Here is a 27,201-nt window from a genome sequence, read left to right as displayed (position 1 = left end):
AAAAAGTGCATGACTTACACAGTCCCTCCTAAAAATATTCTTTTCTTCCTGATAAGGATTAAATCAACTGAGTCATAACATTTGCACAATTAGTGATGACCCATTGTTCCATATTATCAATATGTTTGGATATGCATTAATTATACACAGACCCTGGACCAATAATCTTTACATCATGCTTAGCAGTAAGCAAAACTGTGCAAATACAGTAAGTAATAGAATGTGGTGATGAAGATCGGTTGAGGGGAGGAAGTCATGCATGTAATACATGCAAAAGTATTGTTGATAGTACTATCTTTGAGGTATATATGCCTAGATGGTGTGAACAGTTGTACACAATTTCACTGTGTATTAAATAATTCATACAAAGTTGTGCATATACATGATGCTGATGAATGCGAGTCACAATCATGATATGTTGCGCCTTATATAGTTGTGAAAGTTCACAATAGCTCAGCCCTAACAATTGCTTAAGACACTACATGTAAAGCTATCCATTTCAGGTAATGCATGCATGCATCGTGATACATATAAATTATGTTTATTTCTGTGAGTGTGTTGTGATATAACTGACCTTAAATTTCACAAATATACATCCACTGGTGAGATGGTGATCAGTTACATTTCAGTGACATCAAACTAGTTCTCTTCACAAAATACTATAGTTGGTACTGTAAATGAACAATGAATCAGGTAATATACTGTGATACGTGTACTTTTTCCATAAGTGTTTTTTTTTTTTTTGGAATGATGTAATAACAGAGATCATTAATTTGTAACAATATTCTACTAGCTGTGTGTTTCCATAATCATTTATATCTTGAATATCCGGATCTTGTACTGAGTAATTTATATCATCACGTCATCAATGCAATGTGCTACGCATGTACACACTTATGTGTTTTACCAGAAATGATAACATACATGCATGCAACATATTTGTGATTGGTCAGATTGTTTATCAGTCATGCATATTATACATAATGCTATAGTGTGCCAATATGATGACGTTTCTGTGTTGCATGCTTGTCAATGCTAACCACAGCGTACTAGTACATTGAGTTACTGTAAACTATAATATCTTTATACTTAAGATGCGTAAGTCCTATTCTAGCATACACTTAATTAGTAATTATAGCTGGTTGAATCTCACATCATTTTGACTCTACCGTTATATCATTGATCCCTATTTATATATCACATCACCTGCACATATGCTCTTCTACTTCATGATGTTACTAACAAAACTATCAATTGTGTTCTGATGTTTCTAACATACAATAGCAGTGTTCAGGTTACATTGCTTAGTTCAGTTACCATGGACAACACCGTGTTACTGATATTCAATTATATTGTGTTGGGTATGGTGAGGTGGAGAATAATGTTCTGTTACCATACTATCTAAAGTTACGTAAGGCAAAACTTGACAAACTTGTAAGTTTGACATCTGTCATGCTGAACCATGGACCAAGGATGAGCCACCTGCAAAATGTATATAACAAATCTATGTCTGCTCTTTTCTTACCATGCATATATGATGTACCTTCATCAATTGTATTAGCATTTAAAGATTTTATTGAATTCATTGTTTAATTGTATAAGTTACACATACAATATACTCAGATGATTATGCTGTAACCTTCATGTGGAGCAGCTGTTTAAAATGTTACATATAGTGAATATAAGATAACTTTACTTACTATAGCAAAAGAATGCATATATATAGCTGGCATAATACAAATCTTTCAAGTACAAAATGTAAACATCTCATATGTAGCTCAGATGTACACTTATATGACATCCATGTAAAACTCACACACCTGAGCCGGACATACTTCAACAAGGGAGTTGATGCTTGTCCAGATTTGGAGTCACAGGTATGATGGTAGTGATCAATACAACACTATTAATCCTCGTACTTAAGCTAACATGTCTTAATACCGCTCCTTCACAATGTAACCACCCCCCTTATAACACCCCCTAGGCCCATCACCACCGTCTGCTGATGGTGGTTGTTTTGGTAAGGTGTGCAGGGTTTCACCGGTTCTCCTATAAGCCTTAGTACAGGGCCATGCATTGTCAATTCCCTCCTTTTTGACTACTCCTTACTTTAATTACTGCATGTTTTGCTAAGATGGCTTGGAGGTAGGAATACTTGAGGGTTCTAGCATTCTGTGGAAGCCACAAGAATTCAACAGGCCATATGGGCTCCTAGGTGAAACACCTGCACTTTCAGACCCTGAGCAAACCTCAAGATGGATAAACCGAGGAATTAAGGGCATTTCCTAAGTAGTCTCCCCCCTGAGACTGCCTGTGGTGCATACTTATTACTCCAACCTCTCTGAAAGAGCCAATCCAGACCATGTTCTATCATACAATTCCATTGCCCTACCAGCAAGTATAGACCCTCGCAAATACAACTGTCCAGAGAGGGTGGGAGTCTGGGAGGGAACAGGCTCTCCATGTTTTTTCACAGTTCACTGTGCGCCTTCTGATAATGCATGTGCAACAAGTTGTTTTCGTATCAATGTCCACCCGTCAAGATGTGGTCACCTTTTGGTAACACATGCGCGACACTTGTATTCCAATTAAGGTTCGCCCTTGATGTGTGTAACACACACCTCCCCTTTGTGTTCCGTCGCTATATTAACTTTGTTTAACTAGTTAAACTTCATATGATTAGTGGATCCACAAGGCTGAGATTCATGAAACTATATACATATATATATATATATATATGAATTCCAGTGGTGCTCACACACACCATTAACCACACAATGGTTCATAGAAGATCAAAAGTGGATGATGCAAGATGAGATGTTAATAAGATTCAGCGTATAATGTAATATTCTCACCATTCTCAGTAATGGAACTACAGTATATGATGGCACTGGTATAATTAGACTATTTCATTGTGTCCACACCTGAGATTACAGAACTGGAGAGTATTATACTGTTTGGTTGTTTATGCCAACAGGAGGTATCACTCCAACACTATCACTGTACTGTGATTAGTAGACTTAATGTGGCACCAGTGAGGTAGTAGTGGCCTCAGGATGCATCGTCATTTCTCTCACCCACACATTACAATGATAATCTGTAGTAGTGGTTATCCACTATTATGGGGGCTCCAGCTCACTGTGTATTACTGTGTGGTCTATCAGCGAAGAACATGTAAAGTAATATCATAGAAAAGAATAACATTTAGAAGTTGTGTGTGTGCACAAGGTAGCTAGCTATTAAATACTTCAGATTCTATTAAAAACTTACATGACTATTCTATAAACACGTAGAGCTTCAATAGTCAACAGTATATTTGGTAATGAAAACAAATAATGATGTGTGGTGAGCCATCTTATTTTGTGTGGCCTTAATGCTCTTTTGACAAGCTGCTATAATGGACAGCTCTGTAGTGAGGTAACCGCATTATTGGTTTTCTGAACACCACAGGAGGAGTATTTCTTTGGCATGGAATCTCTTTTGCGCTGTTCAAATTTTAAAACTGTTAATCGCTGATATCACTAACAATTGCAATTTTAAGGTTTTTAAAATTTTTTTGTCACTATGTTCTGTATATGCCATGCCATCATGCAGAAATATCCAGTTGATTAGCCAAACTCACATATTATGCTTTGGACTTCAGAGGTGGAATAACTTGCCATTATAGTAGCTCACATGAAAGTATGTAGCAGTATTGAGACACAGATATTACAGACAATGACACAGGATAAGATAGTAAATAATTCATGTGTCAGTATCAGGCTTCTATGCCATGCAGATGATGAAGCAGACATATAATCTGAGACACGATAGGCTAGATACATGATGAAGTGCTTCCTCTGCGTGTAGATGACTTAATTCCAGTAATAAGGTTTTTTTAGTTATTGACATCACAATAAAGGTGCCATTGCATTATAAAAGTTACTTGATATTGACAATACAATGATACAACAAGAACGTCCTTACATATGACTGTTTCCATACATTTGACTTGTATTGTACAGTTAGGTAGTGAAAGTATATGGAGGTTTGCATTTTCTTAAAATATTGACTAGAAACCAGCTCACAATAATTACCTTCTTGCATGGCAGTATATTGTAAAAGTGCCTTCAGTGCAATCTGAAACATGTCCAATAGGATACTACAAATTTAATTTAGAATTACTTAGTGATGCTTTCAGACCAATGTAACTTGATAATGGCTGGGACTATGGGTTAAATTTTTTCACTGTTGATGTCGCTTCAGCCTGACAAGTACCTTTTGGCATACTGCAGTATGTACAATGTACACATAATTATCTTTGTCACCAATGCATCCCATTCCTCTTCAGTGAAAGCTCAAGGTGTCAATTTGCAGTAATGTGTGATTGCTTTCCAACATTTGTAATGGAAATTGTCTGTATTTTCCGTAGTGACTGGATTGATTGCAGAAACACTTCTCATATTGTTCTTATTTGTAGTGCTGTATAATGGGCTGAACCTATAGCCGGATAACAGCTACTTGGCACTTGTCATTAATCGGATTGCATTCAGACGAAAACAATAAGTCTGACACCATTCTTTCTTTTGATGCAGTATGCACGTGGTCACCAGTCATAATTACACTACAAAAAAGTAAACTAACAACATTTAATCCCTAATTCAGTCTATGAGATTAAATGTCCGCTAGTTCTTCAGGTGTAGGTGACCTTCCTTGTTTTCACAACTTTTTTTTTATCCCTAACCGAACTTAAAATTCCTAATTTTTCTGTAGTGTAGTAGGTAAAGGACAACTATACAGTTTCACTCCCATGGGTCAAGTGTTGGTGTTTTCTCCTTGTGGAATAGTTACGATTGCATTAATCTAACTATGTGTATAATAGTTAAAATACCATCTAGTACATTAGTAGCATTAACACAAGAGTGAGCATTGTGGTGGTGAATGGATAGAAAATGTTCACAATGTTCTGAGTGCAGTTTTGTGACCTATACATTAATCATTTATCATTGAACAGTTTCTTTTGTGTCATTAAATCACTCATTCAAGTTTTGAATCAGTAAATGTGTTAACTAAAAATAGAACACAAGTACACTCTTTGGGTGAGCTAAAATGTGAGATTGTTATAGGATTATTAATCAAGTTGTTAACAGAATTAATTTTCTCATTTTGAACTGGAAATTGTTATTGATAACAATACATATATTCTTACTAATGAGACATTTAATATCAGTTTTTATGTTACAAATTTCCAATTTCACAGAGTGCTACGTATTATGTAATTGAAAACTCTTGATGCATAAAGGAGGTTTATTAACAGAGCTGTTACGGCTCTGTCTGTGTTGGTTATAATGACAGAAAGTATGCTACTCTGAAATATTTCATTAGTACTAAAAAGCACACATTGTATGGGTAGCCACAATGTGCACTACACATTGCTTACCCATACCTGTATCCACATGTATGAAACACACACTACAGTACAATCATTCTATTTTTAGCAATGATGTAATACACTAATTGCAGTCACAAGGTCAGGATATGCATGGGTTGAGGAAATCACTTGTTTACATAGGTGTGTAGTTTGATAGCAAAACTGTATAATATTAAATTATTCTTTGTAATTGTACAGACTACACTCAGCATGTATCCAATCAAAATGTTTCTTACAAGATCACTTGAAACTGCTTCCTCAGCACCATCATACGTACTATAATGGCCTCTAAAATTGGATTATTGAGAATGAACTCCTACAGCCTTTAAGACTTTAAATCCTTTAGTCAAAGATAAAGAGAAACATTAAAAGTAAAAAAAATGCTGAGGAGATGATTTTGTTTTTAAGTATCATACACCTCACGCACTATATATAACTAGCTAGAGTGCAGCACTTGCCTCAGAGAGGAACACAAAAGTAAATGGATCTGTTGCTGCAACTGACAGGTTTGTCTGCATGGTGTAAACTTACAAGGGGAATTAAGACTTATTGCACATAGATTTTATGAATGCTTGCAGATGACGTGAAGAGATAATCAATACTTTGAACTGCATGTACATTAGTAATGTTATGTACACCCTGTACATGGTACAAATTGCCACCATCTCATCCAAAATTAAAAAGGCTTATACCTGTTTCAACTGTACAGTCATGTAGTAGCTACACTAATAATGTTAATACACTACAACTTTTTTACCTGGAGAATCATCAGTTATAGCATGTGTGAGTTTGTCAAGTGTTTCACATCTAAAGCAGTTCATTACAAAACCTTGTAGCTCCATCTGATACAAATTTTATATTTCTCACTTCTGATATCTTTTTGATACTTCCTTAGCTAATAATCTACAAAGTTGTCCAACCTTTTGAGCCACCAATCAAGCAGTGTTTATTATTGTTGTAATTGTCTTGTTACAACAACATGAGCTCCCCTCTGTGTTGACATGTTTGTTATCATAATCTCTTAATGGTACCATCAGCACAACAACCTCCATCAAGCTTCACTATACAGAAAGAATCACACAGTGAGATTAATTGCTTACATGTTGGCATGTACATCATTCCACACTATAGTGTGTATCCTTAGTGGGATAGCTGGTTGTTATAATAGTTGTTTTAGTTGGTATACCACAACAATCCACTAATGCTTTATTTATTTAGCAGTTAAGAGTGAACAAGAAACAATTTGATGTCCACCTTTGATTACACCATATTTGTGATCAATTGTTTATACCTTGTCACTCAATTCGATGCCTTTCTAACATTAATCAGGCGCTGTAGAGTAGAGTTGGGTAGATACCACTGCTGATGTTTTATATGACATTACCTTAAGTTATGCTAGACTAAAGTCTTAACGTACAGACAAGTGTCAAGTCTCTATACACATCCTACATTACACATGCAGGCAAACTTAAACAGTTATTTTATGTGTACATACAATGTACATTGATGTTGACATCATTACTGTACAGAGGCCACACATGTGAAAGCCATACAGAAATCAATGGTTGTTATATGAGTATGATCAACAGCTCATACAGCACCAACACACAAGCTGGTTGGAGTGCATACAATATGTGTAGTAGTCATAATGAAACAAACCATCTCCTTTAGCAGATGCACTTAGTACTAGTATATAATATGATTGATTAATAACTTACTTCAGTGTATAACAGCCAGCCATTTTGCTTTTGAACTGCAGCCAGCAATGTATGCACTTCTACCTAGAAAAATTTGTGGGAAGCCTGACTTGTATCGGCTTGTATGGCATTTTTGTACCTAGTACAATGCTAGAATGTGTTAAAACCATTGAGCACAATAGTGAGGACTTGCAGGTGGAGGCCAGAGGATTTCAACCACGAAGAACATTTCATATTGACGTGATAAACACGAAAAGTGTTAATGGTGGCCCAGTATGGGTTCGGTACGACATAAACAACTCGTTACGTCATCACCTCCACTGAATGGCTTCCGGTATTCGTGGGTATAAAGCAAAGCTCGAGTTCAACCGTCGAACATAAACACTTTTACAAACTATTGAACAGATAGCTACTTCGAACTGAGATAACGATATGGAAACTGTGTTTAAAAGCAAGAACTACTCCAGCGGACTGCTGAGTGAAACGCTTAAAGCTTTAACCTCCCTGAACGTGAAGAGTGCGAAGGCCAAACGAAGGGTCACCTTCTCAGTCAATGTCATATTGCAACAAGCCATCACTGATGGAGACAAAGAAGAGATCAAGAAAATAATCACCAAACACGGCAAGAGTGTCTTGGATCTTAAAGACCCGACTGGAATGCCGCTGTTGCACCGTGCCATCTTTGAAGATCAGTATGAGTGTTTTGAGCTGATGGTAAACGAGGGTGCAGATTTGCTTGCAGCAGACGAGGAAGGATGGAACGCGTTTCACGTGGCCGTCTCGTTTGAAGACATGGACGCAGTTGAGCTGCTACTCCAGCACAAGCCAGAACTGATCAACACTCGCACCATGGACAGTTTGAAACCGATCAATGTTTGCGAGTCAAACTGTGAACTTTGTGCTTACCTTCTCCAAGCAGAGGTGACATATCTGAAAACAAGATCGGTCTCACGCTGGGATAGTGCCAACTGCAAACGAGAAGAACTAGAACTATTGAACATTGTAATGAGAGTGAATGAAGAAGACGAGAGGAGCACTAGACAAGTACGACAAAGTGCCCTACACCTGTCAGCAACTAAGAACTACCTTGGACTGGCTTACTACATGTTGGAGAACCAGTTAGTAACAGTAGACTGTGAGGATTATGAACATTGGACGGCACTTCACTTAGCTTCTCTACATTCCAGCATGGACGTGTTGGTACTACTCATCCAATATGGTGCTAATGTGGAGAAGTTGACCAGTTGTTACAAGAGTCCAGTTGATCTGGCTGATGATGAACTGACCTTAGAGTTCTTGAGACGAGGATTTGAATACATTGAACAAACTGTGTAATATTATTACAATTTAATTTCATCCTGTACATACAATGTTAAATTTTTAATCATTTTCGCTGTCACTTTTTTTAAAAGTCAACTTATTTATTTGTATTTGTGTTGTCAAGTTTATTGTATTTTGCTGTATGTAAAATGTTCAAACAAATAACACTTATCACCATATCAATGCTAGACCTCCAACCAATTCACTAGTGGTTGCTAATATAAACACATAATGGTTAGATCTCATGTGGAGTGGCTCCATACTGAAGCAGATCAGCAGTAAAGTTATGTTGGGAAATTAACTATACATGATGTGTCCTTTGCTCTAAACTGGTTGTGGGGGCTATAATAAGTTATATCATGATCAAAACTATTCCAAGGAGCATTACTTGTAACACAAGACTCTTTAAGAGTAACAAGACTATAGCGTAATATCATGCAGTGTTTATACAATGGTACGAATGATAAGGGATTTACTAGACCATGTACACACCAGTGTCTCCATATGGTTATTTGATAAACAATCAACCTGTTAGTTAACAACTAACTATAAACTGCTTTGTGATAATGTGTGTTTCCTTACTCATTAAAAACATATTGACCCATTAGTGGGTTATGTCACGCAAAGATACCAGCCACTCTAGATGTGTCATGCATGCAACACAACCGACCACTCATAGAGATCATGTGATTTCTTGTTTTAATTCTCCCATACAAAGTAGTGAGAAGAAAGTCATTTAATTCATCACCATTATTATATGTACTGTTTATGTAAGGGTATACATTTGATCTGTATATTTAACCTTTTCCCAACCAACTATATACTTTTGTTTGTTGTGTTTATTTAACTCCTGGTCATTGTAGGCTAATATGACCTGATCTGTAAATTGTGTCATCTACACTGGCTCTGGGAAAACCTGTTTTATTGCACATGACAACAGGTTGGACTTTCAAATAAACACATACATTATCAGAAGCTCTTCACCCGATACAGTCAACCTCAAGAAAACAACTATCTATAATGGTAGGAAAAGTAGCTGTTGGTTGCTTATACAGTGGATGCTCTGGAAGACTACCTTCAGCATTAGTAAGCTACAACGCTTTGAGTACCATAAACCAGCATTTCTTGATACTTGTAAATAAGACCAGTTTTCCCAGACCCAGAGACAATTACATGATAGTCTGTCATATGTGGTCAATGATATGAACTGTAACAAACACTTCATAGGCAGTGTTGGGAGTAACGCGTTACTTATGTAACGCGTTACGTATGTAACGCGTTACGTAATATTATTACTTTTGTGGTAACAAAGTAATATAACGAAATACGCTATAAAAACAGGTAATATAACTCAAGTTACTTTACTTACAAATGTAACGCGTTACCTAAGTAATATAGTTACTGTAACGAGTCTAATATTACATAATATTATTACTACAAGTAACGAAGTTACTAATCTCGTTAGTTATCCCCTGAGTAACACCTAGCCACAACGAAGTAATGAGGCCTACTGAATGAAGCTTATTCGAATGAAGCTTATTCGAATGAAGCTTATTCGAATGAAGCTTATTCACCAGCTTCTTACTTATAACCAAAATTTGCATATTGTCCAACAATGCAATCATGTCACGTGATAAGGTGGTAGTTTCACACGTGACAGCTTAAGGCTGTGGACACAAAGTAATATAATATGTAATATTATTACAGTTATTTTATTTTATGGGTAATATGTAACTGTAACTAAATAGTTAACTGTAACTAAATAGTTCAGTTGCAAGTAATATGTAACATGTAACTAGTTACTTTTACAAAGTAACTTGCCCAACACTGTTCATAGGTGACTGTTCCATTGGAGTATTTTGTATAACAGCTATCTCACAGCAGTCATTATACAATAACAGACATGCAGTCTAAAAGATCAAAAATGTTAAATGACCCATGAAAAATGTGTGCAGTGCCACACAGTGCTATGCAGTACCCCATGCAGTACCCCATGCAGTACCCCATGCAGTACCCCATGCAGTACTATCTGTGGGTTCCTTTACAAAGACATAGAATGCAGTGCTGCCAATATTATTTTACAGCATTGATATTATAAGCAGGGATGGCAGAATCAGCCGATATAGGCTGTTTTATCAGTCTTAGCTATATACAATGTTTTCCTAATTTTATAGTAGGGATGACTGCAACAGAATGTGATGAAACTGGTACTTACTTCACTGGATGCTTGTTCATACAAATGTACACACTGACATACATGTGCCCATTCTCCATTGTAAAATATAAAGTGATAGAATCTAGTAATCTGTGCAGTGCCATAAATGATGAACTAAACAGTATCCTATACATGTGGCTGTCCTTTTTAAACTTAACTCAACCGAAAAATCTTATTTGAGTGGGTCAATCAGCAGAATAGAGCAACTATTTCCAGAAAGTTAGCTATTATTATAATAACAAATTTTTGTCTCATATTAAGAAGACTTGTCCCCAGCTGCACCAATTCAATAAAAACTAAACAATTCTATTACATTAGCACTGTATATTCATGTATCTTTTCACTCATCACAGATATCATCAGAAAGAGCAACTCTTGGAGAACAGGATGATACTGTACAGCAAGAAATTTTTGTGGTATTGAATTTTAGTGAATTGTTGAAATGCAGCAAAATTAGTAATTCCCATGAAACAAATTTTTGTGGTTGAGACATTGATCTCCATACAACTTGTACATGGACAGTATAAGACATTTGTACCAAACGAAATCTCTGCAGTACACAAAAAAATCCACCCGTCATTTTTACAACATAAGGGTGCCATCAATCACAATACAGTTTCTATAGAGATTTCACAATTCACAAAAAGATAGTATTCATGTGGCTTTACTTAATCAACTGCAACTCAGCTCTTTGATTGATTTGTTCTTATGGTTCAAGGCAAATGTACAGGAAATAAATAAGGGGCTTAGATGCAGGGGTACCAAGGAGCCTTAAAGTAGCTGGAGCCCTGGAAAGGCAAACACACACACACACACAACTATCAATTATTAGTTTACAGATATGTCAGTAGCATTGAAGATTCTGTGTGCACAGGATATTGCAATTCTGGCATAGCTCTGACGGTACATGCACTATATATACTTTTTGTGATTGTAAACACACGACTCCCACGAACTATGCACCTGAAAGCAACGCTGCATCATGCTACTGTACCACAGTGCATGATATGGCGTTCATCTCAAGTTCAGCAGTAGTTAACTGTATTTAACGCTCACCTGAGACGATGTGTTTACTAGCAAGACATTTAGTCACTCTCCCGTACATTAGGTAGGTATACACCGAATCTCTAAGAACACGAGGAACAACAGAACAGCTCTAAATCGAGAGGTTCCACTGATCTGCAAACCCACCGAATATTCGAAACCCACAATCACTAGTTCCAGTGCTCAAAACCGAGTGTGCCTCAGTGGTGTCTTGGGTGTGACGGATTTGAATCTGAAATAGAAACCTGTAACAGTGTAACGATCAAATTCTTGGTGCACAATTCAACAATGAGTGAATGATGAGGTGAGGTTAATAATTTAGCTTACATTTTTCACGGACTGCACCTCAGTCAAGGGGACCGTAGCCAGTCTTGCATCGCAGACCCTTCGGCTGGGGCCTTTTATAATCACCCCTGAATTGGTATCTAGATTCTTTTTTACATGATTTCAGTGAGCCCATTTGTTTATACTGATGAATCTTGGCAGCTAAAATTTTATTACACCTTGTAGCTGGCAACTGCCCATCATCCCAGTGTGAATGTTTTGTTAGAGTAATTACTGGTCTATAATCAACTCATACTCGTGTGCATTTCATGTCTATCCTAAATGCAGAGCCTTAAATTATGGTCAAGCATTTGCCATTTTCTGATCTTTTCTGGCTAATGTCTGAACATATTTAGAAAGTTGTTGTACAGTACTATATGAGTATATGTCCAACCACATAACAGATCACTAAACATAATTTCATGCCCTGCAAATGGACCTATCATAGCAGGAGTTCATGACTGCCTTACACTCTGTCTGATGTTGCCAATTGGTAAGCAATCATCATTGCATTATAATGAATTTTTGTTCATGCAGTGTCAAGTTGTGGGGATCATGTGATCCATCATAATTGATATTGTGGTTGTTCACGTAAATGAATCAAACATGCAGTTGTGTACATGTATGCATGTATGCACTGCTGTGCTAGCTAATGCGCTGGCCAGGTTCAGTTTGTAATCTGGTTACTGTAAAGGTATTCAGAAGAATCCAAAACACGTATATTTATGGGATGCCATTTATGTCTGAGCCTAATAGCCATGATAAAATATAAGAGAAATATCAGAAAACTGGTGAAAATAATAGATGCGCTTTTAGACCAATTATAGTAACTTGACCTTAGTAATGGTTGTTAGAACCCGAACAGTAAAGGATGGATGTTTTTCAGTGTTATAAACAAAGCGCTATATTTTGAAGAAACCTCAGTAACAAAGTGTGCTTTAGTCACCAAGACATTTTTTGTTCAAATGCGAAATTTGTCCCACCAGCCACGGTTAAGCAGTTTCAGCCACAAATACTCCACAGACAACATATTATTCGTTCTTTTGAGATGCTAATAGAACATCCTATGTTTTAGACGTCCAAAGTGACATAGTGTCATGTAACCCATTACAGCTACTACATGATGTAAACTCAGACGCAATGGTATACTGTGTTCTTGGACTCTTCTGAAGAAGTACAGTGCTTTGCAAATTGTACTTGCATTAGCTGAACAGTGTGCACTAATAATATTTGTATGTAATATTGTGTATAGTAGTAGTTATGTATTTTGGGATGAAATAAGAGAACATTCAGAATTGGTAGTCTGTGCTTTAGTTACAACACTACTGGATGATGTGGTAATGGGTGTGCATATACAACCTCCTGCATGGTATGTGTCTCCAGTTGTTCATGATAGGTCATATCAAATGTGCATATCGCTTGTGCAATGAACTGATACATGCAGATCCTACAAGATGATACGTAACAAAAATGTATTAGTAGATATGGCTGTTGTGATGGATTTACCAACTGGCTAATTGACAATGGTCAGTTGTTGTGGGAGTGTATGGTGGAGTTACTGGTGAGTGCGTGTGGTCTGGTAGTATCCCTTTAAAGTTGTTCTGTCATCACCCAGCAAATAATGTAGTTCTTTATGTGTCCAAGTAAATGTGCCCTCCTTGAGTGATGACATAAATGTTGGTTACCAGCACTAAGTATATATTGACTGGTGTGGCTATTTGTAGTAGAACGTCTCTTACAGGACCTTTTATAAAGAACACTGAACATCAAACCTCTCTATAAAGGACAGTTTCTAAGGTCCCTGAAGACTTTTACCAATACAATTTTACCTCTCAAAAAGGACAACCTCCTTATAATAGTAAAATTTCATCATAATCAGTCCCTCAGTTTCTGTTAGATAGAGATTGCACTGTAGCACATTATAAAAAAAAAACTTTCAATAGAATATTTAGTACTGAGTAATGCGATGTGTTGCATGTGCCACATGCACTCTCTTTAATTCATGACATTATATGAGGCCACATAAACTTAATTATTAGTTTCTCATCCTCTCATACTCAAAACAGGAGGGTAGATATTTATTCTAACTAGATAGTTGAGTTTGCTAGCTAAAATGATCCAGAATGCAGTCTTCTTAGACTACTCTAGCTAGTGCTGGATGGCTGCACTCAGACACCACTGCTATGTAGAAAAAAATCCTTAGCGATGCAGGTGCGGATGGAAAAGTTATGCGGCCTTACCAAAATTAGTTTTTCTATATAGTTATGAGCAATAATAGAAAGATGTGATTTTATTCGATGTACAAGGATATTCGCATTAGATTATAAATGTTTATGATTAGTTGTTTACTAATGGATTGATTGTTTACCGAGTGACTTATGGGGAGGTGATGGAGACACTGGTGTGTATGCAGTCTGGCAAATCCCTTGCTGTACGTGATGTTGATATATCATTTGACACCACTTGTGCAAACACTGCATGTTATAGTTACACGAGTCATGTTACCCTTTACTCCATAGTGTTTAAGATGTCATTACAGGATACAGATTTAAACAGTCTCATGTTGCAAGCACTCCAATAAGCTACTGAGTATGATATAAATCATTATAGCCTGCTCATGGATGTTGCAAGCAGTTCAGAGCACAGGACAAAGACTCCACATATATCAACTTTCCAATATTACCTTATGCTGATCTGGTTATCATGTATGGAGCCACTCCACATGAGATCTAACCATTATGATAACATTGTGTTTATATTAGCAACCACTAGTGAATCAGTTGGAGGTCTAGCGTTGATATGGTGATAAGTGTTATTTGTTTGATGAACATTTTCAATTATACAGCAAAACACAATAAACTTGACAACACAAAACATTAATAAATACAAATAAATAAGTTGAAAAAGCGACAGCGAAAATGATTTAAAATTAGACATTGTATGTACAGGATGAAATTAAATTGTAATAATATTACACAGTTTGTTCGATATATTCAGAGCCTCGTCTCAAGAACTCTAATGTCAGTTCATCATCAGCCAGATCAACTGGACTCTTGTAACAACTGGTCAACTTCTCCACATTAGCACCATATTGGATGAGTAGTACCAACACGTCCATGCTGGAATGTAAAGCAGCTAAGTGAAGTGCCGTCCAATGTTCATAATCCTCACAGTCTACTGTTACTAACTGGTTCTCCAACATGTAGTAAGTTAATCCAAGGTAGTTCTTAGCTGCTGACAGGTGTAGGGCACTTTGTTGTACTTGTCTAGTGCTCCTCTCGTCTTCTTCATTCACTCTCATTACAATGTTCAATAGTTCTAATTCTTCTCGTTTGCAGTTGGCACTATCCCAGTGTGGGACTGATCTGGTTTTCAGATATGTCACCTCTGCTTGGAGAAGGTAAGCACAAAGTTCACAGTTTGACTCGCAAACATTGATCGGTCTAAAATTGTCCATGGTGCGAGTATTGATCAGTTCTAGCTTGTGTTGGAGTAGCAGCTCGACTGCGTCGATGTCTTCAAACGAGACGGCCACGTGCAACGCATTCCATCCTTCCTCGTCTGCTGCAAGCAAATCTGCACCCTCATTTATCATCAGCTCAAAACACTCAAATTGATCTTCAAAGATGGCACGGTGCAACAGCGGCATTCCAGTCGGGTCTTTAAGATCCAAGACACTCTTGCCGTGTTTGGTGATTATTTTCTTGATCTCTTCTTTGTCTCCATCAGTGATGGCCTGTTGCAACATGACGTTGACTGGGAAAGTGACCCTTCGTTTAGCATTGGCGCTTTTCACGTTCAGGGAGGTTAAAGCTTTAAGCGTTTCACTTAGCAGTCCGCTGGAGTAATTCTCGCATTTAAACACAGTTTCCATCGTTGTATCTCTAGGTTCAAGTGACTGTAATAAAGTTTAAAGGGTTATATGACCGATGGTCACCCAGCTCGCTTTTATTCAACGATTACCGGAAGCTGTTCTAGGATGGAATGACGTCACGCGCGTTTTATTGTTTACTTGCATTACCACTGTCGTGTTTATCACTACAATATGAAATGTTCATGGTTAAAGTGTGATATGGAACCCCCCTGGCCTTCTCTTCATGGCAGTGTACATATGTTTCTGCCTACTAGCAAGTAATATTATTAACTCTTGCTACTAGGCTATAACATATGAGTTGAAAGCATAAGAAGGACTAGCTATAACACTGTTACATGATGTGCCAATACTGAGCTGTTTATCATCTTCATTTTCTGTAACTCTATTTTCACGTGTATGGCCTGTTTATTAAGGCCACATAATGTAGCACATGTATGGAGACTAAAAAGTTGTCTATAGTTATATCAAGAATTTAGTCTGGTGTAACTTAAAGGAAATGTCACATAAAACATCAACCTTGGAATCTACCTAGCCCTACATTACAGCGCCTGATTCATGTCAGATAAACATCAAGGTGAGTGTTAAACATGGATCTCAAGTTGTTTCATGTTCACTGTTAACTGTTGAACATCAAATAATCCATTAATGGATTACTGTGGTACACCAATTAAGACAGCTATTATAACAGTCAGCTATCCCACTAAGAATGTACACTGTAGTGAGGAATGATATCCATGACAACATGTATAAACAGTAAAATCACACTATGTGGTTGTTGTTGTTGTAGTAAAGTGTGATGGAGGTTCTCAAGGCTGTTGTGTGGATGGTACAAGTGATTGTGATAATAAACATGTCAACACAGAGGGGACCTCATATTGTTGTGGCAACAAGGTGTAGATAGCAGCAACAATAACAAGCACTGATCAATTTGCAGCTCAAAACACTGGACCCCTTTGAGATTGATGGGCAAGCAGTATCCAAAAATGTTCTTGAAGTGAGGCCACTTCAACTTGATTAGTTGTTTCATGGGCAAAAATCTCAAGAGTATAGGGTTGATAGGTCTGAATATAAATAATAAAAAAAATCAGTACAAGATACAGATGGGGGCGTGGTATTGAAGAAACAGCAACTCATTCGCAGCCATAGTGTTTTTGAGCTAGGTTTTGACAAGATATTTGCAGGTAAGCAGCAGTAGTTAAATCTGAATGCATTGATCAAGGCTTGTACTCAGAGTTTCTAAAGTGGTATTTTAGCTTCATTTTCCACTTATGAAAATAATTTTTCAATCTATTAAAAATGTGGGTCGGTCAGGCCCATGCATGGAGCCAGTTGACATGGCTTAAGAAATATAAACACCTTTTGAATTAAGCTATGTTGTGACCGGATTTCTGAAAAGGGGTCTTCCACATGCATCCAATTTACCAACTTTGACATATTATAACTTTAGTCTCGCATAGCCAGACCCTATTTCTCCGCACGGCGCTTATCGATTGGAAATTATAAGCGCCTGCTCCGAAAGGGTCTGGGGACTCTACAATAGAAAAGTTCTGCAGGCAAACCACCCCTGGGTAGTTGAGTGTTGATTTGTCCTAAACCACTTTCAGAAGAGGTGTGGATGACCACAGTTGGTTTCATCCTCAGCTATAGGCAAGGCTTCAGCTTGTTCAAACTTTAATTACAACCAAGGTAAAAGTTACTAAATTTGCTTGAAATGAGTGTAGTCATGTCTGAGATATGTCACGCGAATATACTGAGTCTCGCATCCAGATAGCCGGGCTCGTGGCATAGTCAATACAGTACTACTACTTTCACCTTGATTTATATATACCTGCTACATCTGCCATTTGCTCTGCGAGCTGTCTGGAGGAGAGACTGATCAGCTCACACCTCAGGCATGATTACGCTCATTACAAGCAAATTTTATAGCTCTCTTACCTTGGTTTTAGAGTTTGAACAGGCTGAAGCCTTGCCTATAGCTAAGGATGAAGCCAACTGTGGTCATTCACACCTCTTCTGAAAGTGGTTTAGGACCAATCAACGCTCACCTACCTAGGGGTGGTTTGCCTGCAGAACTTTTCTATTGTAGAGTCCCCAGACCCTTTCGGAGCAGGCGCTTATAATTTCCAATCAATAAGCGTCGTGCGTAGAAACAGGGTCTGGCTACGCGAGACTATCATAACTTCAGATTGGGAAAAGTTATTGCTGTGAAATTTGGTCAATAGTGAGAACCAACGTAGGTTAAGGGATGGAGAAAATGTCAGGTTTGTATCTTTCTTGAACACTAAGTTATGGTCTCCCAAGTTCATAGAATTGGATGTGTGTAGAAGACCCCCTTTTCACAAATTCGGTCACAATTAAAATTTTGTAATGAAATGCTTCGGAGATGAAACACTTTACAAACTCAAATGTGCTGTGTGAAGGTGAACAAACTGTAGAGCATATTACACTCAAATGTCTTTTGAAATTTCTAGCATTGCAATGGTACAATATCCTACAAATAAAACAAGTGTGACTATAGGCCGTTGATGAGCATGATGCTTTAAATGTATAGCTGGTGTGCATGTATGTGACATGCATATACATTGGAGGTGGCATGTAGCTGACGCTGAGATGACAGGAGAGATTTAAAACTACTTGGTGTCTGTGTACATGTGCAAGTGTAAGTCAGCACAGCCAGGTGGTTAGAACACCAGCCTGGTAATCCAGGTGCAGTGCTCAGTAATGCCCAGTTGCTGTTGTTTTTTCTGTGAGCAAGAAATGTTATGATTATACCCTCATTGTTCCTGCTTACCCAGCTGTTTAATGGGGACCTGGTGTAGGCTAGGGAAGCAGCCTAACTATAGCTGTGTTAATGGATACCTGGTTTAGAAAATGCCAACCGTTCATGTTGGGTGAGGCTTGGATGGGATTTTGAGTGCTCATACCATTACTCATGATACAACCTCTTGTGGGGTACTAGTCCTGTGACTAGTCATGCAGCCAGGAGCACCGACTTTTAGTGCTTGAGTAGTGGGTAAGCAAGCATCACAACAACCAAAGACCACTTCTATGTATGTGCCACGCATGCATGTGACTCCGGAGTACCTGTTATGTACAGTAACTGCAGATGTGAAACAGACACAGATAAATATCATAAATGTGATGTTGGGCAGCATCTTAATGACAGTCTTCCTTCATTGGGAGACTTCAACTTTTCTACTGGCATTACAGTGTCAGGTCTGGAATTTTTAAGATTTCAGAAATAATTATTGAATGGCGTATAGATAAGAAATAAAATAGTCTGAACTTGAGGCAAACCCCCATGAAATTTTGACATACTAGAAGCTCTGAGATTGGACTTTAATCCAATGCTTGCTTAAAACTGTGAAATAACTACTGTAGGCAAAAGTTGTGACTGGAGTACAGTGGAATATAGATTTTTTTGCTATGCAAGAGTTAATATTGTATACCTAATCTTGCCCTTGTATTATGCGCCACTAGTGTACTATCGATGGCTACTTACACTAACAAGCCATACTTTTATTATAGGTATAGATTAACACAAAAGGAACTACCCAGCATATTTATAAGCTTTATTGTCATGTTAATCATATCACACCAATAGCTTTTTCGTCAAAACATATGTCACTACACTAATACTGATGTATTTGCTATCCCCATTTGCTGGTAAAAACTGCTGTCACACCAGGGGTGGTGGAGCTGGCCAAAGAATGAGTGAGGGGGAGTAGCAACTCCAGCAATGACAACAAAGTTTTAAGCATACAACAGGTGTGGATGTCATAGGGGTCTGGTGGCATGTCCCCCCAGATTTTAAAAGCTCTGCATGAGGTAGTATTTTTAGACTCTTGTCACTTTGTTGTTGCCAATAAATTAAGTAGCTACTTAACAGTTTTTAAAAAGAGAAATTGTTCTGTTAGAGTGGTGGTTGACTGTTCTATTAGAGTATTTCAATCTTGTTAGCTACAAACATTGTTCAAAAAAGTGGGGGCCATGGCCCCCTGTTTTCATCACCTATTGACCTATATAGCTGTTCATTGTGTTTATATTAGTGACTCAGTAGGGTGACCAACTCTTAATAATATGTTTCTCAGGGGAAGGTTTCTGAGGTTTCTAGAAAACTGGTCAAGTGTATTTTCAGGCAATTTGCGAAGGTTCAGATCAAAATACTCTAATAGAGTAGTCGACTATCAGTAGAACAGTCACATTTTGTATTACTTAGTCTATCTGTACCAATAGAGTAAAAATAGTCTAAAATCATATCTCAGAATGTTTAAGACCTGAAATTTTTCCTGGTGGCACACCCCCAACCCCCCCACCCCCAGAATGGCACCCATGCCTGTTGTGTGCTTTAAATTTCACATAGTTCCATCTCTTAACTCTTTAGCCTGCTCCTAATGCAAATATATTTTCCAGTGCAAAGGTGTGAACACCACATAAGAGATGCGTGCCACAGGAATGCTCCGGTGTGAACGCCACATAAGAGATGTGTGCCACAGGAATGCTCTTTTTGCAATGTTCAGGAAACTAGATAAGGTATTACTTGACTGACCTTCAGCATGTCCAGGGGGATACAGCACTGGTAGCTCTTCGCCTCCCACCAACTGGTGTTAGTAGTGGTGGTTTGGTAAATGTACCTAGTCCCGGTTGCCATGTTGGGTTAAAAATATAGTTTTATCTGTCCTAATATTTTTGGGGTCAATTGCCTACAAGGTCTTGTATTTATTTTCCAGGTGTGCTGATACTTAGGAATTTGAAGTATTCTACACTCCAAATACCTTTCTTAAGCCATGGTTAGGTCTTAATATTGGTGGCGACCATCCTAGTGACCCGGTACTATCACATTCCCTCTATCAGGAATGGAGATGCTGCATATGCAGCTATAGAGCTCTTTTAATGCTCTACTTCAGAGCAGCATGACCAACATTGATATACATATCCTTTGAATTGTGTGGAGCTGGCCCGGTTGAGCAAATAGTAAGCCAACACTCCACTGTGTGGCAGCACTGTAAATGTTGTGCTTAAGCTCTCTGAAGATCAGAAGCTAAAGTGTTCCCATTAAAAGGAACGGTACTTCAACACTCGGGCAACACCTGCTGGAAAGCAGTGTGTTATACCCTCCTACCAGGGAGCTGACACCAACCAGCCTGTGGCAAAGTTGCATGTCAACACTCCTGTTGAGGGAACTGACATTGACCCATGACAGAGTCATATGCCAGGCACTCCCATGCTTTTGAGGAGCTGACAGTGATCCATAGTAGAGTTGCTTGTCAACATTCCCACTTAGAAGAGCAGCATTCACCTGCAGTGAGCTAATGAGTACATCAAATGCAGCAGCAACATGTAACAACATACAACAATATGATATGCAGGATTAGATAACAGCACATCAAGACACACGGTAGTGTGTCGTGCGGCCAAGAAAGCCGGCGACTACACCATGAGTATATTTACAGGAAGAAAGAAAACAGCTTTTTCACGCATGCATAGCTCCATGGCCTCTTCTCCAAAGCGCTCTATTTTTGCATTATAGCTGTCCCCCAGGTAGGGTACGCCACACAGCAAATTAGATTAAATTCGCAACAGCCATTTGCGAGATATGAGCGTCCAAAATTTCGTTTTAATTTCTTCGTTTTTTTCTTCTTATGCCGTACGGGGGGCTACGGGGGCTTCGATTTCTTTTCGCACACTTTGCAAAAATTGCTATAAATGCAAACGTGTAACTTGATTGCCTCGATCTTTGGCACAAATTAAGAACGTATAACAGTGGATTCACGTACCAAGTTTGTTGTAAGTCTGAGTAGTATTCAAGGAGTTATGGACGTTTATTCACGTAAAAACAGATCAAACTTCTGTCACGGCTACAGGGTAAACCAAGCATAGAAATAACTTGAAAATTGGTGTGTAGATAGGCTGATCATCGTAGCAGTGCCTTTTGATAGTTTGAATAGCAATAGAGTTACAGCGACAAAGTTATAAAGCAAAAACTAAGCAAGTGTAAAATCGCGGGATCGAGATACTCTAATAGAGCAGTCACCACGGGGTAAAAAAGGTGTGCAAAAAATGTCAAAAAAACAACTTACCAGAGTTCGAACCAGGGACCTCCATACCTAACACCTGCATCCTTAACCACTGAACCACTGCTACCTTGACTGATCACCTCACTTAATTTTTGCTTTATAAATGAAATTTCTAGTTGAAATCTGCTTATAGTCAAACGTTTGTAATTTCATAGATCTACCAATAGAAGTTCTAGACTGTTCTAGAACATTCTATGTATGTTCTATTAGAAGTCCTCAAAAAAATGTGCACTCTATTAGAGTATTACAATAATATTATCAAATATTGAATTAAATCATGCAATGAAACAGAGGCGTAGCTAAGGGGGGGCATTTGCCCCCCCATCACTAAATGATTTTTTTAAAAATCTCGTCACAAGTTTACCAGTATTAAACTGACACGCAAATGACTGTAAATTATGTACACTACTACGCGGTATCACTAGGGGTTGCTAGTGAATGCGCACACACAACATTCAACTCGCTCGTGAATCCATCGAACGAAAATATTAGAGACATACTTCTATATTTAGCCTAGATTACTCGCGTGATAGAACATTTTTGAATCTAAAAAGAGTGACCCGCTTCTCCGCGGCAGGAGTCACAACTCACAAGTGACAAAGGAGACCCAAGCATGAGAAGACCAGATGACGCTACGAACCTACTGCCTACGAGGTGATAAAGTGTTAGCTAAATAGATGTACCAAGTTTATTTTATCGAGTTTTTTTCCCGGGCTGGATGTACTGCCCTTGCCTACAACCCCCAGCACCTAGGAGCAAGTGTGCTGGACAACTGAAAGGGGGACAACTAGAAGTCCCTAGGGCCAGTAACATGGCCCATTTCCGGGGAAGCATTGTTGGAACGATGAAGGATGGATCGTGTTCCCGGATGCGGCACATTGTAGCAGAACGAAGCAATGAAAATTTTATCGAGTCGATCACACTGGACCTTTGTACGTACGGCAGTGCAGTCTGTTTTTACTTTGTCAGCCAGTCAGGTGGATCAGTCAAGCTTACAAGTTCTGCTAGCAAGACAGGTGGGATTTTGTGCGATACATGGCATTTGAATTTCGCCGAGTGAAGTGAGTGAATACGTCATCCTGTCAGCAGTGTGCTAGGACTGCAGCACAGGCTGTGGCTAACGTAAAGTAACTTGTATTTGCACTAAAGTATTAGCTCTACCGGACTGTGGATGAATTTGTTGGAGTACAGTTGTGGCACGTGCGATGATGCTCGACGAATATAGCTACCTCGATTGGAAGCAGTCAGTACTGGAATAGTTATGTAGCTAGTTATTTAAGCTGTAATAATACAACACCGTATGTTGGCTAGCCCACCATTGGGTCATTAGCCTTTTTTTGCAATCATGAATGATTTTGAGTGTTTCGTGGGGGCATGCCAGCCCCTCCATCACCCTCTGGCTAGCTACGCCCCTGCAATGAAATACATTTATAAGTCTGTCTTCAATAATCATCATTGTATCTACATAGAAAAGAAGAAATGTGAGTAAAGACAAACCTCAAAGTCAGCCATAGGCTGGTTTTGGGGCCTTGTAAAGTACAAAAAGGAGTGAAATCCACACAAAAACAGCCAAGCTGTGAAAAAATGGTGCGGCCTTAAAAAGCCTGGGTGAAAAAAGTTGTGAAATCAAAGGTGGCGGCCAAGAAATGGCTGCAATGATGTTAATGCTAAAAATTTTAATAATGGCTGTGTGCATTGTTAAAATTTATTAGCATTAACATCATTGCAGCCATTTCTTGGCTGCCACCTTTGATTTCACAACTTTTTTCACCCAGGCTTTTTAAGGCCGCACCATTTTTCACAGCTTGACTGTTTTTGTGTGGATAGTTATAACAGCAGTATGCTTGCCCTATCTGTATGCTGGCACTATAAACAGTGAATTAAGGTAAAGCCTGTATAAATTGATTGTGTAAGTGTACATATCAACCATATGTACAGTACACCAGTATATATGTCAACAGCAGGTAAACATTATTATATGGATATATACCACTTTAGCGTGGGCGTTCAAAGGCGCCGCTCGGTGTTTAACTCGCATATTGCCCGGGCAATATCATGGGAAAGCAGTTTGCCAATGACTTTGATACCCAGCCAGTTCAAAGAATCGATGCGCTTTGACTCGTTATATTGAGCGACATAGAGCTTTGTATTGTGGGACTCGGTTTTGTAGAGGTTGCTAAGCTTAGTACATAGGCTAAGATAGAGTAGTTGGTTAAGGATAATGAAGGCACAAAATAATTGTTTGGGTGATTGTGGATGCGTATTTCTACCCACCGCGCATCAGCCTTTGAACAGACCATGGAACAGCAAAGCTACTATTGCTACGTTGAAATAGGTTAGTAACTTACAGTTCTAAGTACTTAACTTAATATAATAACTTACTTACTGTCCCAATAGCGAAGTTAGTTGGCTTAACTTAGTACAAAAATGATAACAATATAAACTCCATCCCACAATCGCAAGTTTTCTAACATTGCATGTTGAAGCATAGTAACGTATTAATGACGTTTTAATGTATAGACAACGTTTTGATGGCTATTAGCCCATGCTATTAAAACCACAATCGATCTTCAGATGCTACTGTATAAAACAAATGGGATGAGTTCTCGGTAGTTCTTTCACCTATTAGGTGAGTACGCCCCAAGTGATATATATCACTTGTACCATGGCTGCTTGGGATTTTGCTGACATATACACCCGCAGCCCTCGGGCTTTGGGTGTATATATCAGCAAAATCCCTCGCAGCCATGGTATAACTATTACATATTGACTGCATTATACTTTGCAGCAGATATGTCACTAGCAGCAGATATCAATATCTGCGAACAAGGTATTGCAGCCATGTTATTGGTATGGAGGTGAGGTGGAGTGTAACTAGTAGGGGATGGGAGAGGAGGGTAACACTTGATGGTCACTCATCAAGCAGCTGTCACCACATGCTACTGCACATGCGCTAGTGTTCTTATTAATGCACTATTATTCCTATTATAGTCTCACTTGTATGGATCATTACTTGAGGCCGCTGTCGTAATGATTAATGAGAGGTGTTAGTAGAACCTTAGTGCACATACACATGCAGTTTATAAAGTATAAGCTTATTAGAATTAATGATGTCATTGTATGCACAGATTGCTTGAGAGCCTCTTATAGCAGTTGATAATCATTTTGCATTTGACGAGTACACATGCATTGTGGGTTTGTTTCAACTTGTGGATAAGAAAGACAATGCACTCTGGGGCACTGGTATACTGGATGTTTCTATAGAATAGCCACGCTGGTGAAAGGGTGTATGCTGTAAAGTGTTCATCCTTTGTCAGTGCTAAAAGCATTTTGGCCAATTATTAGTCAAGATATATACATATATTATAACACATGTCACCATTACTGTTTGTCACATTCTTGTTAGGCTAGAGGATGTTCACTATTAGGGATTGATGCTTGTCCAGATCTGGAGTCACAGGTACATATGATGGTAGTGATCACACTGTGCTGACACGTCTACTTTCATTGTTTCTGTAGACCATTGGTTGGTTAAGAGTGTGTCAGAGCAAAACTGTACTCATGCATATATAGCATGTGTCAACTAGTTCAGACACCACTAATTGCAGATCAAAGTTAGTTATATAAATATTTTCTATATTTTCCGTATAATAACTTACAGGTTTGTTCTGGCCAATTATTATCTTTGTTTACTAGATACGATCCTTAGTAAACAATGACATATCCTCTGCTTGGTGCATGGGTTAGGGTTTAAGTTATTCCTGTTAGCAAGACTATATAATGGGCCTCCCCATAATATACTCTTGCTGTTAGAGCTACATATTTAAAATAAATATAATGCAATAAATAAACAAGCCATTTAAATGTAATGGGTTTTATTACAGCTGATGGGTTCACAAAGTTTAATTACATTAGCTAGTTTATGGCTTTAGAATGGTATTTATATAAAACAGCAGCACCAAACATGATTAACAGTACCAGTGACATAATGGTCGCTATATGGAGCTGAGCTCAGTATGTCACTTAAACACTGCTATCATGTACTGTGTTAGAATGAGAAACACTAGAACATGCTATATAGGATAAACTCAAGATATATTATTTTTATAGCATCAGAGAAGATATTATGACAAAATTAGTGTCTCTTGTAAATTACTGTCACATGTCTATGAAATGTGCTGTTCTTGTACATGTCATGAGACATGCAGTCCATTTGCATTTACCCCAGCAAAAGAAAACATGTGTTCTTTCTTCTGTGGTTTTCCTCTGACAACCCACTTTTCACAATAACAACATAAATATATAATTTATGTTCCCACCTCATTCCAGTAACTTATGGACAAATTGTGACAGTAATAGTTATATAGTTGAACGCCCCTTTTGCAGTTTTTTATTATTAATACTCTTATAGTAAACTGTGATCACACCTTGTCAATACTGTATGACAGGAAATTAGTAGACAAAAGAAAAAGTAACAAGAATCAGCCAAATTTGTCAACTTTTAATGTATAAGTGCTTTTAGCAAGTGTTGATATCTATATGATTTCTTGAGTTTCATCAACATTTAATTTGTCAAAGCTGATGAAGTGTGGATTTGTCAACCTTTTTCATTCTCTCAAAATTTCCTATCGTACAACACAAAATACATATAGGTGTAGCAACAAGATGGCTAAGGCCCCTCCACTTTTATTTTGGAACTTACCTGGTCCCCATCCACTTTTAAGATCAAGTTACTCTAATTTTAGCTTCAAATTAAACATTTAGATGCATATTAAATATAAATTTTAGTCCGGCAAAAAATTGTAACCATATTTTATTTCGGAATAAGAGCTAGGAGATAATTTAAATAATAACATTATTGTGATAGATATATGCTTTGGAGTGCATGCATAGATCAGTTTCAATTAATGGTGATTTTGATGAGCAATGACTGTACTATTAGAGTTATTGACTGCTCTACTGCATTTTTTTTGTAGATACCCGAAAAAGGAGGATGCCTATACATGTCCCTATAGTTTTAATGAAGCTGGCAACCATTAATGCAAACGCGTAGTATCTTTGAGTCATAGTTTATTTAGACACTGACTTGTTGTCCAGGATAACTATACATACAATTGCAGCTCATGCACATGAAATACACATGCATGTATACATGATATAAGTTAAAAACTTGGTCTATGGCTGAAATAAAATGTTATGTTGGATATATATACTGCTTGCAATGTGCATTATAAGCATGT

At 38.0% G+C, this 27,201-nt stretch overlaps 2 long non-coding RNA genes across 6 annotated transcripts in view; one reads left to right on the top strand and one right to left on the bottom strand.

Annotated features, from left to right (window-relative positions):
* The window catches only part of LOC136250035 (uncharacterized), a 23,034-nt gene extending 11,160 nt beyond the window's left edge, over positions 1 to 11,874 (bottom strand). For 2 of the 4 annotated variants that reach the window (XR_010698419.1, XR_010698421.1), the window contains exons 1-4: positions 11,699 to 11,874; positions 6,278 to 6,471; positions 6,168 to 6,217; positions 575 to 671 (exon numbers count right to left, since the gene is read on the bottom strand). This is a non-coding gene — a long non-coding RNA (uncharacterized lncRNA). Of the gene's footprint in view, positions 1 to 574; positions 672 to 2,617; positions 3,158 to 6,054; positions 6,218 to 6,277; positions 6,472 to 11,698 lie in introns of those variants that run through there. The other 2 variants (XR_010698422.1, XR_010698420.1) reach the window with 2 other exon arrangements.
* On the top strand, positions 11,846 to 27,201 carry LOC136250034 (uncharacterized). 2 transcript variants are annotated; one of them, XR_010698417.1, is made up of 5 exons: positions 11,846 to 11,990; positions 12,415 to 13,571; positions 25,368 to 25,421; positions 25,481 to 25,575; positions 26,938 to 27,201. It is a non-coding gene; the product is annotated as an uncharacterized lncRNA (long non-coding RNA). The 2 variants fall into 2 exon arrangements; XR_010698418.1 differs by lacking the exon at positions 26,938 to 27,201 and adding an exon at positions 25,623 to 26,153.

The sequence above is a fragment of the Dysidea avara genome, chromosome 3, assembly GCF_963678975.1.
Source record: "Dysidea avara chromosome 3, odDysAvar1.4, whole genome shotgun sequence".
Taxonomy (NCBI): Eukaryota; Metazoa; Porifera; class Demospongiae; order Dictyoceratida; family Dysideidae; genus Dysidea; species Dysidea avara.
This window is presented reverse-complemented; position numbering and strand designations above follow the sequence as displayed.